This window comes from Ixodes scapularis, unplaced genomic scaffold (genome assembly GCF_016920785.2).
Source record: "Ixodes scapularis isolate PalLabHiFi unplaced genomic scaffold, ASM1692078v2 PGA_scaffold2__306_contigs__length_199485367, whole genome shotgun sequence".
In the NCBI taxonomy this organism is placed as follows: Eukaryota; Metazoa; Arthropoda; class Arachnida; order Ixodida; family Ixodidae; genus Ixodes; species Ixodes scapularis.
Genome location: NW_024609857.1, coordinates 166907237 through 166926345, shown reverse-complemented (window position 1 = coordinate 166926345; position 19109 = coordinate 166907237). Strand labels below are relative to the sequence as shown.

General features: G+C 44.9%; 1 protein-coding gene across 1 annotated transcript in view; it reads left to right on the top strand.

Moving 5' to 3' along the window:
• The first annotated feature begins 1806 nt into the window (after window positions 1-1806).
• LOC8043220 (solute carrier family 41 member 1) overlaps window positions 1807-19109 on the top strand; it is a 150658-nt gene continuing 133355 nt past the window's right edge. Inside the window, exon 1 of the mRNA XM_040210258.3 lies at window positions 1807-2540. The gene's annotated coding sequence lies outside the window, so the exon portion shown is untranslated. The remainder of the gene's footprint in view (window positions 2541-19109) is intronic.

The window sequence follows — 19109 nt, the reverse complement described above, 5'->3', positions numbered from 1 at the left end:
CCTTTGATGAACCCAGGTCGTTTCGTAATGCTATAATTCCTCATTTATACTAATAGCTAAAATACTTGTATTTTATTCACATCGTATTCTTCTGTAACTGTATCCTTTTAATGCAGCACTGTTAGCTGCAACTTCTGATGTCATTATTTTTCTTGTATTTTTTGTGTGTATATCCTCTCCTTGAGACAGGGCCGGGTACAATAAATTAATGAATGAATTCATTGCCGATGAACGTGCCTAAGAGAGCAGCGACCATTACGTCTTTCTCTGAAGCGGGCGCTCCAGGGCACCAGCATGGTTGTTTGCCTTAGGGGCCTCGCGAATTCTGCGTCAGGAGCGATCGCTAGCAAAAAATGTGGTTTGGGTTTGGCGCATTCTTAGTAGCGAGCCCCTAGTTCGTAGAGGACCCCTAACGTTCTTTCTTATTTCTTTTTTTTATATATTTTAAATACACAATCGTTGCTTGGACCCATAGCCGTGGAGGCTAATCGCGGGTCCAACAGTGAAAATAAGCTTTACAATGCGGCAGGTAAGCAAAACAAATGTTCGCACATATCAAAGTATACACAAAACAAGATACATACTAATTGAAAAAAAAAAAATAGACAGGACATGATATTGAACGTTGGGGCCTCCTATTCTAAAACTCTCTAATGATTGTAACGAGTCCAAATCAGATGCTAATGCAGTGCCTGTGTCCACTGTTTGAGCGGACTTAAATACCGTCACCGCGGGCTTGGCCAAGATTGATAACGAAATCCTGGGGACGCCAACAATGCAATACGGAGCGCAAGTTCGTCTGCTTCGTTTGCAGGGGTTGTGGTGACGTCAGAACGCCGAGCTCTAATTGGCTTTGATAGAAGGATAGTGGGTAGAGCGTAGACCAGGGTGTAAGATAGACAGGTGGGGAAACGGCCCATAGAAACCTACCGCAGCGCCGTGACCCGATTGTGTACTCGTCTGCTTGCGTGTGGCTTGCGGGTACTCCCGATTTGCGACAGATGGCGCTGCGGCGAAAAGAAAAAAAATGAAAATCGAATTTGCATGTAACTCTATGGGAGAGTGCGCAAAATAAAGTGAGAGCACGACAGTCCTCCATTGAAAATCTACGAGAAACCTTCTCCGTCAGTTTAACCGGTCGCCAGCGTTCGCCCACCCGGAGTGAAAGTTCGCGGTGCTCCACATAGATGGCGCCACAGAAAAAGAGAAAACCGAGGGGGACACAATCCGGTCGCTCATTTGACTCTCGTTTCACCACCTGTCTATCTTACACCCTGGAGGAGACCTTAAAGCAGGCTGCCTCGACGTCTGCTCACTATCCTCCAATCAAAGCCAATCAGAGCTCGGCGTTCTGACGTCACCACAATTTCTCCAAAAGAAGCAGACGAACTTGCGCTCCGCTTTTCCGCAACTTCATCACTAAGTTTTCTGAAAGAGAGACTGAAAGAAAACGTCCGTTTTTATCCTTCAGAGAAGCGGAGACAAAGAAACCTCTTGGACCGCGGCGTTGCGTGCGAGTTTAGTTGGTTCCCATTAATGCCAATAAGCTCGCGTAAAGTGAGAAACATTCTGTTTCAATATTGTTGCACGGAACTTAAACGGCTTTTGATGCGGCACACGGGAAGTGAGCGACTGAGAGGTCACGCTCTTGCAAACCTCCTGATTGGTAACCGAAGAACAATGGAAAGTGCCAAACCACGCGTCCTTCAGTGCATGAGAATGGACGTTTCTTTAGTCGACGACCATCGCCGATAACGGGAATTGACGTGAATTTGATTGCACAAAGATAAGAGCTTGATTCAACCGGATCCCTATAGTCACAAAGCGATTTCGTGGGCACCTTTCTATGCGGCCGGCGTTTAACGAATTGTGTTGCTGCCGGCAGCGCCGCTACCCATCGATCTACTGTTGACAGCTGCGCCAGATGTGAGCCGTGTAGCGAATGTCTCTTCCCGCCATGCTGAGCCCGCGTGCACAACAACAAAAGGACGACTGCACACGAGGCTCGGCGCTTCCGGCCGTTATCGGGCCCGTGCGTAGCTTCCGGCAATCAGGCGGATAAGGGCGCCTCGATAGCGTCAGTGCAGAGGAAGCAGCGATCTGACGTGCGCTCTTTGTCCCCCGGAGTCTCGCTGGAAAGGGAAGAGCCAACGCTCGAGCTGGACTGCGCTGGGTGGACGAACGTCAAGGCGTCGGAAGAAAGTGAGCAGACGCCGCCTGGTAGAAGCCTTCCCGAAGTCGCGGACACTTTAGGGGACCCACTCCGGAGACGCCCAGCTCTGGCCGACCCCGTGAAGCGAGGGATGGTCCAAGCCCCGCTGTGCCGCGCCTCGCTGCTCGTGAGCTGCTCCCGAGCCGCCAAGCCCTGGCTCCTGCGGGACCAAATCCTGAGACAAGGCCTTGCGCTTTAACCTCGCCGAGGACCTCGACGGCTGGTGAAGACCTCGAGGTCGACCTGAAGGAACGTCGCGGTCCGACGTCTAGGAGCTCCCCGAACGACCTGCTCTACAACGCTGGCTGCCAACTTTCCAGCTCAACAGGTGAGATCTCTTACGGAATGGTACTCTGCCCCCGAAACATTTGGTACACTCTAAGAAATGCCTGCGCGTCTTCTTGCCCGCAGAACACTTAAAGAGCTAATCTCTGCGACCCACGAAATCAGCTCAGCGAATGATGAGGCGGAACATCCGTTTAGACCTAAAAATGAAGTCTGCGCTGTGGCATTATGCAACACAAAGCGTCATGTTCGCATCGCGTAATGCCACAGCGCAGACTTCAGTTTGAGGTCTAAACAGATGTTCCGCCTCATCATTCGCTGAACTGATTTCGTAGGTCGCAGAGATTGGATCTTTGGGTGTTTTGCGGGTAAGTAGACGCGCAGAAATTTCTTAGAGTGTATAGCAGAAGTAACCTGGAGCGCTACCTAGGGTCTTTTACGGTGCGAAAACAGCTGTTGACTGTGATTCAAAAACACTCGCGCAAGATTAGCACGCGCTCGTCTGCTGTCCCGGTGTTGCGCAACGCCGGATCTGTAGCGTTTGGCGATCTCGACGTAGCGAGTCCCTCGAAGTCGTGCAAATTAATGCAGGTGCCACGCATAACTCGCAACAAAGCAAGTTTGGGGACGAGCGTCTGGACGGATTTCGTTCCCACACCAGCGTGAACGTTCTTGGCAGAACCTGCATTTCTAGGCAACACAGATTGTAGTGGTTTGTTTGTATGAAGCACAAAGTGGGCCTAATATTGAAGACATTCGAGTAGAAGATATGCTGCTTTGGTTCGTGAAGCCGTCTCTTAATCGAAGGCGAAATCCATTGCTTTTATTATTCGGGGATTACGGGTTCCATGGCATGTTGTGGAACCTACTTTCACGGCTTGGTCTTTTGACCGTCAGGCGCTCTGAAGATCGTATTCGCTCGAGAACGGCGGTGAGGGCCCTGCCGGGGCAATTTTTTTTTTAGCCGCTAGTTGCCGTCGATTTCATAGATGCCGCCAATAGAGTTCAAAGTAGTGTTACATAGGAGCATTTGGGAACGTTTTTGAAGAACGCGTTTTAAATGGTAAAGAATGAGTGCTACTTTAAACCGCTAGTCTCACTTAGTTCATCTGATCAGCGCTCGCGCATCTAACTTCTGGCATATTCCAAATGTTAATAATACTGCGATTGATAACAACTAAGAAATATCCGTTGCTTCCGAAAAGGAGCCAGGTTGAGGGCAAGGAGCTTGTGCAGGAAAGTTAACAATTCAAATTTCTGTGCCCGCGTGGAGCTTATTTGATAGTTTTCTTATCGAATTATAGCAAATAAATCTCCTAACACGAGATATAATAGTGGGGATGAATAATTTGTTTCTTCGGATAAGCGTAAGATGAAATGCTGCTTTGAAAGTTGGTTTAATTTTGGGTTTAAAAAATATGTTTTAAAAAAGTTAGCCGACAAACACAAAAACAACACAAAACACAAAACAAATGATAGTTTGTGGGTACTTTTTGGGCTGAATGCTATAGACCCTTGACCGAAAAAAGAAGTGAGAGGAATAGCACACAAGTGCAGTGATCTTGTATTTAAACTCTAATCACGTTCATCCAACATGTGCCACAGAGAAGCAATTATCGCAATTAATAACTAATGCAAACAGTTAATGAAACATTGAAAATTGAAACGTCGAAACATTATTTATTTTAATTAATGAGCGATGGGTGTACAGAAAAAAAAGCTACTATTATGCAACTTGACAAGCCCAGGGTACCTCTATACAAGGGAAACAACAACACAACACAAAACTAAAACAAGATAATATTAAGAATAGCACAAAACCACGTCAGATATGCAGTCGATGTACGCGTTTTTACAATGTAAAGTATGGCAGCTTTGTTCGGGGAGGTGACACCAATTTCTAGGGATGCAAAATGATTTTCTTGTTCACGCAGTGCATATTATGTATTTGACGTCGAAGGTTAGTGCGCGATTGAGGAATATGTCGTCCATGTATCAGACAAGCTTGATGTAATGAGTTGTGCAAAGCATGTCAGCGAGGTTTAGGAAAGTTTCAAATTTACCTTTTCTTAAAATTCTTAAAACAAACTGTCTAACTCTACTGCCATACGAATTTATATAGTTATATACAAATTATTTATTTCCTCTCCAGGAAGCAGAGGTGCAGGGACAAAAATCTAGTCCCTGTTCAGATAAGATCATGCACGTGAGTCCGGACGTATTTTTTGTTTTTGTTAATTTTTTATGTTACTCCTCAATATTTGCAGGGAGAGTAATTAAAAATATTTAAAAAAAACCCGCAATATTCAAAGAAAAAAAAAGAAAGAAAATTAGTTGAGTGCGGCAGAACGGCATATTCGATTTTTGAAGTTTTTGTTTACGTCATGTTTGGTGACACCTACTACGCAAATTACAAATATCAGAAATCTAAAATATTTTGCACTTATAATAGATCATGGGATCTATCGAATGATATATGTGTATCATTGTGAAGGTCATATGTTTTGCTTAAAAAATGCGCAAACATGGCTTCTTTGAAGCTTTTTCACCAGATTTCGGAGCCATTGCCTACAAAATTGAGTAGCGACATCAAAATTTGTCATATATTGTTATTAATTCGTTCTTTCGAATTCTATATAAATCATTGCTTTATCTCAAATTTTTTTATTTTTTATGTTGCTTCAAACCTGTTCTAAATTACAAAGTAAATAAATTTTAAGGGGGAATAAATACAACAAAAAAATCTTCGATTTTCTTGAAATTTATAGGGATAGTTCTCCACCATACTCTTGGGTTAATTCATGAAAAACATGTTCCATAATTTTGTTTCTTTGAAAGTTCCTGTGCTAAAAGCTTACCTTTCACGCCGGAATTTTCGCCCAATGCCACAACCGAGATTATCTATTAATTCCGTGTGCTTTATGAATATATATCAGGGATGGGCAAAATGCATGCAAATATGTATCGAAATACAAATACAAAATGCTTCGTCAAAAATGTATTTAATTACAGATCTAATTACATTTCCAAAAACAATTTAAGTGCAAAATACAAATACAATCAAATGTATTTGGTCTCCTCCAAATACTTTTCCAAATACATTCCTCCAAATTTGCGTCAGCGACTTCAGGGCACCTGCAACGGGTTTCTGGATATCTCATTTTAATTTTGCATTGTACACTCGGGAGTTAGTGTGCGAGGCTCTAGTAACGTAATAGAAATATAATCACAAAAAATGTAATCAGCTTGCACGTAATATGTGAAACAAGTACAAAGCTTCAAGCAGCTTTTTTATCGATTACATTTTGGTATAGACCAACAAAGAACCGAGACGACCAAGACACGCAGCACTAGCTAGAGAATTTTTTATTGTTGCAACTCGCACCAGCTACGAAAATCTGGACGACCCGCGCATTTCGAATGTTCCAGGCAAAAATAAGGATAGGAATCAGGCTGGAAAGCATAAGTTGTCACAGGCACTTATTTAGCCCGTATGCCTGTGAACGTCGACTTTGTCATTATTCTTGCCTTGAACTAGCACCGTAGTCACAAAGTCACTAAACGCTTGTGCTTGACTGAGAGACACTGCTTTCGGTGCAGAACGTAGTTTTCTTCCTGCTCTGGACAGTGACAATAAATTTGAGGGATGTATTTTCGCCCACAAAATTGCATTTAATTACAATTGTATTTGAAATACTCACGTTTAAGTATTTAAATACACACGTGAAATACATTACCCAATTTGTAATTAAATACAAATGCAAAATACACAACGTATTTGAAATACTGCCCATCCCTGATATATATATATATATATACATACGGGGGTGATTGTGCATAAGAGCTGTAACAAAGACTGTGGCAAATAGTACAAATCAATTTATTTAGTTTTAATGATTGGGATTAACATTGTTTATAATCACTAATTTTAAAGATTTACGACATTTTTGTTGCTCCTGTTCCGAATATTTTTAATACCCTTCATAGTCACTCTTCCTCTTCCACACGAACATCAACAAGAAGAAGATGACATTTCGCACACCATCCCGCTCTGAAGAAAAGCGGTCCCCGCTTGAAACGTTAATGCAGTAAAGGCCTTTCCGGGAACTCCTCAACTTTCGTTTTACGTCCAACCGGCCCTTTGAACCTTGTCACCGTATATATATTTAGTTCAGGTATTCTACTAATTAAAGAGATACCCGCGTTGCTCGTATTTTTTTTTATTAATTTAACAATTAGTCATGTTTTGTACTTTCAAACGACAAGGTTTGTGAGCTTTGGTCGAACTTTTTCCACAAAACCGGGACGAAAACTTGTAATCGATACTACTGTATTTTAGTGCGAAGCTCTTATGGCGTATTCCCACTGGCGGTTGAGCTTGCGCATGCGGTTCGCAAGCGACCCTATTCAGACACACTAGAAAGCACTGGACATTTACGTCGACTTTAAACTTGCTTTGCAATTTTTAAAATTTTCATCCACATTATTTATATACAGATTCATGCACATCCTTTTATTCTATCACTGGCCACTAGAGCCCTCTTTCCTCTCTAGAAACCATTTATGAAATAGTCACAGACTTTGACGCTCTATAGCCTTAAATGCTTTTGCGCCAATAAAACTCAATCAATCAATCAATCAGCCTATTCAGACACACCGAGAGACGGTTGGCGGTTTCTCCGCGATCACGCGTGATCTTTTGACATTTTTTACAATTCAAAATCCCCTTTAATCCCCGATTCAAGCCCAAAATATTGCTAGTTTGGCACTCTGAAGATATTTTTCCGGGACGTTGGCACGCATCACGAGTTCAACCAACGAAGAAAGAGGCATGGTCCCGCAAAACTCGCCTGCGATTCCGTCGACTTCGCCCACAAGCAAAGCCCGGCTAGGCGCGCCTTGCTGACTCAGAAGAGCATGCCCCCGACCCTTTGTTCGAAGTGGACCCTTCCCCCATGAATAGTTGACCTTGTATTCGGGGTAGACGGCCCAGCTCTCTTTCTCTCTCTCTCTCTCCCCCCCCCTCGTTCGCTCTGATCATTTTCGAAGTTGTGAGCGATGTGGTGGACCGTGGTGCGGGGGAATGTGTTCGGTGAGCCGGTCGTGGCTTCGGTGGCCGCGGACTCTCCTCTCGTCACTCGCACGTCGATCGAGTTTACTCTTTGTTTGACATGAAGCTCGAATAAACGCCGTATGACACACCTATGCATCGTCTGATACGTAAACTTTATTTGTTGAGTATGTTCCCTTCATTTCTTTTGGTAGTAGAAAACTTTACAGGTCGAGCTAGCGCAGGTACCCTGCCAGCTCCGCGGTAGTGCGTTGGCTACGCAATTAGGCTCATGACCTCTCTGCCGGCCTTCGTGGTGGTGATGCACAGTGTGAAAAGCTTTCACTGCTTCACGCGAATGTCTTAGTAGGTTTACAAAACCTGACATTTCAGTCGATCAGGGGCGGGTTACGACGTTTTACGGGCAAAGGCTAACAAAGCTGCGAGATTCGAGCTGTGGCACCCGAAATAATAAACAAACTCCTACCCGAACCAAATCACCGGTGCGAAGTCCGTTAAGATTATAAGTCAATTCTTTTCTTGGCGGATTCAAGTGGCGGACGTGAACGTCATGCTTCTCCTTTTACTTGTTACACAGCTGTTCATGACCGTTGTACGACCGGCTGACCAAGGTAAACCTGCGACTTCACTATCTTTTTGAGCAAGGCGTCCGTTTTGATTAGAATATTTGATATTGTACTCTGCTAAAACAAACAAACAAACGTGAAATTAAATAATAAACAACGAGTAAAAATATCGAGCTCACTATAGCTGCACGCGTTGGCAGGAGCACGTATTGAGAAGTCCGTCTTTTGTCCTTCTTCAAACCAGACTGACGAATTCCGCGAAGCACTCACCTGTTCTGCAATAATTCCAACGAGTGCGAGAAAACCGGTCAACCCCGAATGCGGCTGCATATAGAAAATGCACGAACTAGGGGATTTTGAACGACCCTCTTTGGAGAATTGACATCCTGATCTACACACTGCGAAAATTTCACTGCTTTGCTCTGTTCTTTTTGTGTTTACTATAAGATAGCACAAAATACTCTACGGACGCTAGGGGTCCCAGCGATGGCCGAAGACGTTCTGTCAAGACACAACTATGCGGGACTGGCAACCGCTTTGCTTGTTTATGACCGCAGCGCGCGTATTGTCTTGTCTCACGATCACAATACTCCGCGATCTCTCCAAAAGCATGACAGGACGTGGCAATCGGCCTTTCCGAAAAGTGCACCAGGAGAAAACAGACGATAACTGCATGTGCTCTGCGGCCCATGCCGTTTCTGGTTCTCGTAAATTCCCTCTTCAGGTTCATGAAGGGGCACCGATCGGCTTCTGGGGTTTGCTTTCTGTCTGACCTTTCTGATTTAACGCCGATTGGGTAGGTGCCGCTACTATAGCGAGCGTCGCTTTTAGGGCTCGCGGCATTTCGATTTTGACGCCGGCATTCGCTCTTGGGGACAATATGTGTATTGAAAAAAGCGTCGCTTAACACCGGTGCCGCCAGCGAGTCGAAGCGATAGCATGTCCACCTGCAAACGGCGTGCCCGCAGAGACAGGGTTACAAGTTACAACGGATGCTCTTCAAACCTCGTGAATCGGAAATTGGTTTCGGGAAGCGGACATTTCATCGAACGCCGTTTCATCGAACGCCGTTTCATCGAATGCATGAACATTTCATCGAACGCCATTTCATCGAACGCCGTTTCATCGAATCGGTAAGGGCCGTTTCATCGAATTACTTTGTACCAAGTTTTGATGCGTAACAGTGCTTTATAGATGTCTTACTTTGCATTTGTTGAGACTAGGGTAGTCACTCGTGAAGTTGTTTTGAAGGCGGTGTCAAATAACTAGAAATAAAAACTACTGATATAAAAAGAAATAAAAACAATTAAGTATGCGGCTTACTGAAAAGCTTTACTCATGTACATGACTGAAACCGCGACACTGTAGCTAAAGGAGAGACACTTAAAACACTTCTGAGTGTCTGTGTCAGTTTTCACCTGCTGTCTCTGGGTTTCAGTAATGTGCAGTTCACACCAGCTCGTTTGCACCCTTACGCTTAGTTCAAGGTTTATCCACGGAAAACATTCAACTGCCAGGGCAGCACGCTTATAATATAACGATACTCTGCTAGGAGAGCACGCGAAATAAAATAGAACGATACTCTGATTATCAACTTTATGCTCAGATTGAACTTATGTGCTTTATTATTATTATTTTTTTTTTTTAGTTTTCAAACTCGATAGAGACAAAAGGTGCACAAAGGGTCTGCCACCCGCAGTTGGGTTCCAGCACGTAAAAAAAGAAAAACATGATATCAGCTCCTGCATTTTTATGTCAAGAGTGTGAATCCTTAACGGGTGGACCATTTTATAGCCCATCACGAACACGAAGCTTGTTAATCCCGGATGCTGTATGGTATATTAGAAAGAAGACATCAGTTTGTCTTTCAGTTTGTGTTGCCTTCTATGTTTAGTGACTTCGGCCCACTGAGTATATTTTCTGGCAAGATAAGCAGGTGTTCACCACACATTTTTCTCTCTCTCTCTCTTGTCTTTTGTCCCCAAAACAAGCCTTGACTGCAACTACCTCCCCTTCACTATCACCTTTATCACCGACTCTTTTGCCTATGAATGATCTTCGGGACGCGTTCTTAGGAAGGCCAACCCGGATCAGACAATAGTGAAGCCTTAGGTGCACTCTGTCACCCAAGAATACTGAACACTTTCGGATCCTCATTGAACCCAAGGTTACACGTACCTGCTGTCAGATAATAAAACACTACCCGCCTCCCAGAAAGCACATCGTGCTTTCTGTTTTTTGTCTCCTTTTCACTTGTTTTATGAGACATGGAGAGGGGTCATTGTTTCATGGAGGCTTTCACTTTCTTCTCGAAGCAGGATATGTTCACGATGGAAGTTATCTCGTCACTGCACCTTGTGATATCAAAAAAGAAAGGATGAGATAAAGTTGTGTATAAAAATTAACAAAAAGAATTACAGGCTGTAACGGCGTTTGATAAAAAGGCGTTCGATGAAACGGTGTTCGATGAAATGGCGTTCAATCAAACTGCGTTCAATGAAACGGCGTTCAATGAAACGGCGTTTGATGAAACGGCGTTTGATGAAACGGCGTTTGATGAAACGGTGTTCGATGAAACGGTGTTCGATGAAACGGCTCCGATGAAACGGCGTTCGATAAAACGGCGTTCGATGAAACGGCGTTCGACGAAATGTCCGAACCCAATTGGTTTCATGGGTGGTCGTATGGGTTTTTAGCCTTTGCGGTTTTGCTTTGATTTTCGATTTGTTACGTTAAAAGATTTTGAGGCGAGAAAGCAGCTTCTGCATCGGTAGAATGCCATCCCTTAAATACACCGACAACGTGATTATCGGCTGTTTTGTCGGGATAAATTCGGGTCTAGTTTCGTCTGCTCTTTCAAGAAGAGCTCGCTGCCACGTTCCTAAACTAAGACAGTCGGAGAGCCGTAGTTGACTAAGCCCCCCCCCCCCCCCCCCATCCCGAAACAAAATCCTGGCTACGTGCCTGATACACGTGTATTTTTGTATAGCAATAATCCTGAATTTTTCGAACAGCGGTTAAGTGTGATATAGGTAGTGTACATCAGCGATGATACGTAGTATGGTTTTTTGAAGTAACAGTATTTTGTTTATATTCGAACTTGTTCTTGTGCCCCACACGAGGTGACAATAATTTACATGAAACCGGAAAACGGCATGATAAATCATGAGTTTAATGTTAAGAGGCAATATTGAGCGACATCTTCTAATAATGCTGATGACTCTGCACAACCTGCTGACCAAATGATCAATATGGCGATTCCACGAATGATTTTTAGAGAAAATTACTCCCAGCGTCTTGCGGTGCTTAACTATATCGATTACCGTACCACCTAAGGTAAGGGATTCAGTGAAGGGGACATGCTTATCAATGACCGAAATATGAGTGACTTGGTCTTGTTTACATTAATTTTAAGGCAATTTACCTCAGACAATCTGCCGAATTGCGCGAGAATATCGTTCCCCTTAATAATTAAGCTTTCTGTGTCTACGCCCAAAAGAAAAAAGTTGGTGTCGTCGGCATATATCACAAACTGCGCAAAGGTACTCACCTTTACCACGTCGTTTATAAAAAATGTTAAAGAGCAGAAGGCCCAGTATGTTACCCTGAGGCACACCGCAGGTTACGGCTTTGAGGGACGAAGATCGCCCGTCGATGCTGAGATGCTGCTGGCGATTGGAGAGATATGAATCCAAGAGTGAGAGCGCTGAACCACGTACTTTATAACACTTCAATTTATCAAGGAGTATTTGATGATTGAGGCAGTCAAACGCCTTCCTAAAATCAATAAAAATGTCGCGTTAAACGCTTCTTTTGAATGTTATTTATAATTATTTCTATCTGGAGTAAGAGCGCTGACTCTGTCGACCTTCCCTTTCCAAAACCAAATTGGGTGTCAGTTATTATTTCATATCGATGAAGAAAACTTTCTACGCGAGTTTTAAAACGCGTTTCTAGTCCCTTGGAAAAAATTGGCAGGATAGATGTTGGTCTTTTGGTTCACATCACCTCCCTTGTGAATCACAGTAACTTTGTCATGTTTCATATTTGCGGGGAACTCACCGCAAGCCAAGCTGAGGTTAAATATATGTGCGAGGTACGGTGCAGTTATGTCAATGACAAGCTTGACTGGTTTCATTCGAAAATCGCTAATATCACGACTGTTACTATTTTTGAGACACATGAATATTTTGCAGATCTCAAATTCGTCTGTTGGATTGAGGAAAAGGGACGTGCTTGGGCTCTGAGTGATATATTTAACAGCATCTTCATTATATGTGCTTGAAACAAGATTTACCAAGTAGGAATTGAAACATTTTGCTAGTGGGAGACCAGATAACATTTGGTCATTGATCAGTAGCTCCCCAATTTTATCGTTACGTGGGCCAAGCTGGAGAACCTCATTTATAGATTTCCATATCACACCAGGAGAATTTTTCCATTTATATCTGAATAGGTTTGCATGATACGGTGCTTTTGCTTGTTTTAGTATAGTTTAATTTATTTCGATATTTTTTAAATGATGCTAAATGTTCTGGGTGTCTCGAGGAAATAAACTTTTTGAACAAGATACTCTTTTTTCTAATCATTTTGTTGTGATCAAGTGTGATCCCAGGTTTTCGTGATTTTCTCGATCGAGATATTATTTTATAGGGAAAGCATTCATCATAACACTTTTTGAACAAGTCATAAAATGCATCGTAGGCATAATTTTACGTTGGATTGTAGTGTCACAGATGTCCAGTCGAGTGGAACTATTTCGTTTCTGAAGTGTAGCAAACCGTGTTGTGTTAATGGTTGGAAAGAAAAAAAATATTATTTTGCTCTTGATTTCAAATGACAGCAACAAAAAGCGAGGAAAATAGGAATATTGTCGCTGATGCTACAACTGATGGCACCAGCTGCAGTAAGTATTTGGCCCATATTTGTAATGAAGAGATCCAGTGCGCTTTCACTTTCAAGAGTAGTTTTAGTAGGAGACAAAATTACATTCGCATATCCGAAAGAGCTCAGAACATTGCGATATTGGATCCAAGCATAGGAAGCTTCCATCATACTAATATTAAAGTCGCCACCGAGAACAACAGAAGAATTATTTCTTGATGCAAATTCCAAATAACTTTCCAAGATTGATAGAAACCCTGCAACTTTGGCTGACGGCGGACGATACACGACAGAGAAAAGCCGACTGCCACTAGTTAAAGTTAAAATTTCGTAGTCTTCATTCATCTCAGTCAGGCAGTCCAGTATTTGGTAACTTTTGCGTTGCTCTGCATAAATGGCGACATCGCCATCCCTCCGACAGGTTCGATTTAGGCAAAAATGTTGGTATCTAGGAAAGTTTAGCACGGGCTCGTCATCTTGGTACCACGTTTCTGAGAACATTATGACATAAAAAGCAACATCGCAGCCATCCAGAGGTGTGCAAACATTGTCCTCCTTGTTTCGGAGGGAATGCACATTAAGGTAAAAAACAGTAACATATTTTGTATTTGTGTGCTCCTTAACGTCTAATGACAAAATTAATTCACCGTACTTCATTTTACTGCAGATGTACTCAATTTTAGCCTAGTCATCATCATGGGCGATATGGCAAAAGGCACTATTTTCGGACTTCGTAGCAAAACTTTTTCCGTTTCGCACCCAAGCGTATTTCCAGCCGCACTCTCGCTTTCGGTTGATAGTAAGTGCAAGCAGTCTTCTCAGAACCGAACATAGGTTTTCATTGACATAGACGGGTGCCGCCGGCAAAATATTAAAGGGCAACTCCGCTTCATTTTTGATGTTTAGAAAACTGTAGCCCTCTTCAGTATCATACGGGAAGACCCCATGTCAAATATTACGATCTAATTCCGTCTATATATTTAATAAACTGGCCAGCAAACTTTCAAATCAGCCAAGTCGCCGAAATCTGCCAACTCCAGCGTGCGACGTGAGGCGCCATCGTCAGCGCAGTCAATGCGACGGAGTTGGAGCGGTCAACGTTGAGCCACTACGTCAGAGGCATGACTACGTCATTCTCACGTTTTGTTTGTTTTTACTTCTCAGAGGGCGTCATGAGCTTTTCCTTTCCTTTGTTGGCTGAACGGCGTCCACGTGATCACCGTAAGGCGGATGCGCTAAAGTCCCTCGATGTTTTTTAAATATCCAGGGACGTTAGGATGCGCTAGTTTGTGCTGCCCTGCGCGCCTATCGGCCTGTTTCTCCGCTCCCCTTCACCTCTTTCGTCTTCTCCCCTTCTCCCTCTCCCCCGGGCCATCACCGTCCACGCCATGCGAAGCGACCTGCCCGCGTCGCGTGTCCTACCCCTCGTCCCCACGAATGTCACAAGGCCACGTGGTTCGACGTGACGTGGCCATGACTCTGACGACCGGAGATCAATGTTGCTTGACGCAACCGAAGTTTCGGTTTCGGTATCAGCTGATGTTTAAATTAGGATTACACAAATAACATTTCATATTTCGCGAATCCGAAGACGTAGAGCTGTTAGTAGTGCTTTGTGAAATGGAATCGCATGTAAGCCTAAATTTTTCGGAATTGAGCGGAGTTGCCCTTTAAAGGGCAACTCCGCTTCATTTTTGGTTTTTAAAAAACAATGCAGTCCTTTTCAGTATCGCCTAGGAGGACCACACGTGAAATCTTACGACGCAGTTCTGTCTAAATGTTTCTTAAACGGTCCGGCAAACTTTGCAACTCGCCAAGTTGCCGAAATCGGCTGACTTGAGCGGGCGAATTCAGGCGCAACCAACAGCGCAGTCAAGGCGACGGCATGGGCGGAGCCAGCATTGAGCTAAACGCCATCTACAAGGCCCCCTTTTGCTTGTTTTTACTTCTCCGGGCGAGTGTAGCGCATGACGTCAGCAACGTTGCCTCTCGGCGCTCAGCAGTGTCCACGTGATTGGCGTAACGCGACTGCGCAGCGCGTGTCTTGGGAGCCGTCCGGCCGCCCGCCGTGGTCCCGCCGTTATGGCGCGTTCACACTGGAAGCGGATCCGCGTTCGCGAAGCGGATCCGCGCGTTCTCAACCGCAAAGCGGCTAGGATCGAGCGGTTGGAGCGCGTTTTTGCCAACCGCTTCGGGACCGATTTCTCCCAACCGCTTTCACGAACCGCAAAGCGGCAACCAATCACAACGCGACGCTGACGTGACGTCAGTGACTTTCGAAGCAAGATGGCACCTGTCAGTGGTGAGGCGTCCAAGGCGGTGTAGTCCTAGCGCTGTAGTCTTAGCTTTCGACAAATCAACGGAGAAACTTGATGTTCACGTCCGTCACTCGAATCCGCCGCGAAAAGAATTGACTTGTAATGTTAACGGGCTTCGCACCGGTGATTTGGTTCGGGTAAGAGTTTGTTTATTATTCCGGGTGCCACAGCCCAAGCTTACTGCCTTGTTAATCTCTGCCTGTAGAACGTCGGAGCCCGCCCCTGATCGACCGAATTGTCAGCTTTTCTACACACTGGGATAGTCGCGTGAACTATTGAAAGCTTTCGACACCGTGCATGACCACCACGAAGGCCGATAGAGACGTCGTGAGCTTGATTGCGTAGCCAACGCACCACCGCAGAGGGGGCAGGGTACCTGCGCTAGCTCGACCTGTAACGTTTACTACTAACAAAAAAATAAAGGGAAGCTACTCAAGGAATAAGGTCTACGTACCAGACACTGCAGAGGTAATCCATACGGCGTTTATTTGAGCTTAATGCCAAACAAACACTAGACTCGATCGACGAGCGAGTGACGAGAGGAGAGTCCGCCACCAACGAAGCCACGACCGGCTATAGCACCGAACACATTCCAACGCACCATGGTCCACCCCACCGCTCACAACTTCGAAAATGATAAGAGCGAACAACAACGAGGGGGAAAAACTAGCCCTCTATCCCGAAAACAAGGTCAGCTATTCATGCGGGAAGGGTCCAGTTCAAAGAAAAGGTCGAGGGCATCCTGTTCTGAGTCAGCAAGGCGCGCCTAGCTGGGCTTTGCTTGTGGGCGAAGTCGAGAAAATCACAGGCGAGTTTGGCAGGACCATGCTTCTTTTTTCGCTGCCTGAACTCGTGAGTCGTGATGCGCGCGAACATCCCGGAGAAAAATATTCCAAGTGCCAAAATAGCAAAACTTTGGCTTTGGATCTTGAATTAAAGTGGATTTTGGATTGTAAAACAGGGTTGCCAAACGCAAGTCTCGAAAGGTCACGCGTGATCGCCGAGAAACCGCCAACCGGCTCTCGCTGAGTCTGAACGGGGTCGCTCGCGAACCGCATCCGCGACCGCTTCGCGAACGCGGATCCGCTTCCAGTGTGAATGCGCCATTACCGCCGTCTTCCGCGTCACAACCACCGTCGTCGTCTCACCGATTGTGATTATTGTCTCCCAGAGTTTCGTCCACACTACAGACACCACGTGCGCGCACACTTATGCCGCAGTTGTGCAGACGTCGTCGAATGCCGTGACACCAAAACGTGGCGAAGAGTGCGGTGCAGACGACACTCGCGCCTGCCACACGCCCGCCCCAATCCCGCCCGTCGTTGGGCCGAGGATCATGTGACATCTCGTACCACGTGATGGCCATGTAATTGGCGACCCGAGGCCAATGTTGCCGGGCGGAGCCGAAGTTTCGGTTTCGATTTCCGCTCGTGTTTAAAATCAGATTTAAAAAATATATATCCCATTTTTCGCGAAGCAAACGACGTAGTGTGTTTTACTAGGGCTTTTTAATTCGAAATCACTGATTATCCCGAAACCTTCGGAATTGAGCGGAGTTACCCTTTAAGTTGCGTGGACGACATCCGGGTACGTCGTGCCTTCTCAAGAATTTAGTCGCGCTTTCGACGGCTTGCAAGCTGCATGATGATATTAGGCGCCGCGGTGGTGCGGCCCGGCAAGCGGTGGCATGAGCATCATTGTTTGCGTACCAGTTGTCACCAAACATGACATGAACAAAAAGTCCAGAAATAGAATATGCCGTCCTGGCGCACTGGAAAAATGTTTTTTTTTTTTCAATTTTATGTTTTTGCAAAATATGTTTTGATTAGTTTCCCTACACATGCTAAGGAGTCGCATACAAATAATACGTCCGGACACGCGTGCATGATCTTATCCGAACAGAGCCTACGTTCAGTAGCTTGACAAGGTCCCTGCCCCGATACCGACGGCAGGAAAAGCAGCGATGCACGTACAAAAAAAGCAAACAAACAAGAGAAAAAAAATCCTTACACACAATAAAACTTTTAACTTAACAAGCAAAATCTAAGTAGGTTAAAATCCGTTAATGACTGTGAACATCATAAATAGGGAAATGATTTGTGACTTTGTGACAGCTTCAGCTACTGTACCGATTCGTTTAGTAATTGAGGTAGATTGTGAAGCCCGTCGCCTTTCGCGCAGGCGACGGGCTTTACTGGCGTTACACGAGAGCGAGCGAAACAAGAAACCAAGCACCAAGCAAAAGAAACGAAGGCATGGAGAATACACGCGCGCACAGACTGAGATCTGGGAGCGGGGGACGACTCATCGCAGAGCTCTGGTAACTCGTTGACTCGCGCGCCGCCGAAAGGTGGCCTGTTGCCTTCCACGTTCATTCGCGCGCGCACTCCTTTGAAGGGCGAAGTGTGGGTTTGCTTCGGCCTTAAAACCAAAGCGAGATTCACTTCTCTCTTCTCCTCTTGCGCTTTGCTCCGACGCTTGTCCTTTTATACTGCATTTTTACGTGTAGGTCCGCCTTTTACTTGGTCTTTGTTCCGATGCTTGTTTTCTGTGTTATATGTTTTACATTCAAGTGGGTTGGGCTTACAAGCAAGCTAGCGGATTCCCGCTCATTTCCTTTGACTTTAGTCTCTGCCTACTGCGTTTCACCTTGTGATGGACCGCTGCGGACGCTACGAGTCACCCCAGGCGATCAGACTACACGCACGGCGCGTTGCTGCGCCCCAGGGTCACGCGACACTCAGAAGAAGGCACTGGATTGGTTTCGATGGCTCTCGTGCTGTCTGTTGCGGTCCATCTAAGGTGAAGTAGATTGTTGCCACCGCTCTTGTCGCGTGACCGAACTGACAAGACCTGTAGAAAGACAGTTTCGTGACATGGTGTATACAGTCTCTCGTGCTGTACCGTAGAGGTTGCACTTTGTCAGAGGATGTAATCTTGCCACTGTACATGAAGTCGCCTCCAGCAGCGTACTAGACGTATTGCTGTGCATGTACAGGGTGTCACATAAGAAAATTTACACGGTCTTTTTTACCTCAAAAATAAACTAGGCATCGCAGAACGCTCATTTTCCGCCCAAAGGTAGAGCTAGAGGTCACAACCAGATGCCAAAGTTTCAGCCCGATCCGATAACTTAATCAAAAGTTATAAGTGATTTCCTGAAAAGTTCAATGGGAAAATGGAGCCGATTTTTGCCTGTTTTCGGTTTCTGGTGCCATAGAGCCCCATGTGTTTGAAAACTCCGTCGGCCGCCATTTTCCCATTGAAATTTTCAGAAAATCACTTATAACTTTTGATTAAGTAATCGGATCGGGCTGAAACTTTGGCATCTGGTTGTGACCTCTAGCTCTACCTTTAGGCGGAGAATGAGCGTTCGGCGATGCCTAGTTCACTTTTGCGGCAAAAAAGACCGTGTAAATTTTCTTTTGTGACACCCTGTATTTGAAGAATACAGTTCTATATCTTATTTCTGCGCCACGCACGAACTGGACAGTTTTATGGTCTTATCAAACAAATAAGCTCGCCGCGTATGTCCTAAAAAACAAATGCAAAAAATTTTGCCAAAAAAAAAAAATTGTGGATTTAAGTTTGCTGTTTGTTGCGAGCCACCTGGTCGAAAGACCGACGTTTTAAACAAGCATTGAGATATGAAAGGGCTTTCTCGATGTTTGCATACAATGTAAAGAAACAGATTGTGCCACCAGCGCTCCGCTTAGTAAAATCAGTGCTTTTTTGAGGAATTTTGAATTTTATTGCAATTGTCTATGCGTTTG